Source organism: Mesitornis unicolor, unplaced genomic scaffold (genome assembly GCF_000695765.1).
Source record: "Mesitornis unicolor isolate BGI_N332 unplaced genomic scaffold, ASM69576v1 scaffold3801, whole genome shotgun sequence".
NCBI classification, from domain to species: domain Eukaryota; kingdom Metazoa; phylum Chordata; class Aves; order Mesitornithiformes; family Mesitornithidae; genus Mesitornis; species Mesitornis unicolor.
Genome location: NW_010164656.1, coordinates 74,263 through 75,113, shown reverse-complemented (window position 1 = coordinate 75,113; position 851 = coordinate 74,263).

Sequence of the window (851 nt, the reverse complement as noted above, 5' to 3'; positions counted from 1 at the left end):
TAGGCATGCAGAGGATTTTGAGGGAAGTAGCTCTGGACTTCTACCATGCACAGTAAAGAACAGAGTCAATCTTGCTCCCTCTCAACCTTAAATGTATTTCAAAGTATGTTTAAAATAACTGTGAAGCATAACTCTACATGATTTTGTGGAAACTTGCCTTTTCTTTCCTGTTTGTGGGGCTTGCTCACATCATGCTCACATCATCCTATTTATGACTACAGCTTCCTGCTGCCTGTGCCATTCCTACTTTGTCGAGTGCCTCAAGTAAATTGTCTGGCATTTGCTGGTGCTTGGATTTCAGAAATTATATATTTACACAGTGATGCTTCATCAGAGCTGGAGAATGCATGTTCCTGTCTCTGGGAGGGATGCTTTTTGCCATACAGTGGCAGCATCACCTGAGAGGCAAGCCCTTTGTAACACAGTGAGAGGAAAAGGCAGGAGAGAAAAGTGTTGGAAGGAGAAGCAGACTTTGAGCTCACAGTGTCAGCTGCCAGCCTTCCTTTCAGGAAAAGACCTTTTCCAGTATTTTGCAAAGTAACTTAAGGGGTCATTTGAAAGTTAATTACTTGCTCCTAGCATAAATAAAATTTTGTTCTGTGTTTTGGTGCAAATGAAGTGATGCTCCTTCAAAGACCGTGAGGTCAATAGACGTATCTGCTCTAGTGGGCAGCTGAAGTGTGTTTGCTTCCAAGGGTGACTTAACTTTTAGATCGGATAAACTTTTAAATTCACTTACTTTTTCAAATTGCACATGTGGTTGAAATGTTTCTTCTTAATATTCCACTTAATTTGTCAATACACTGGATTAGTGACTGCTCACTGTATATAAACTCGGAATAGCCCAAGTC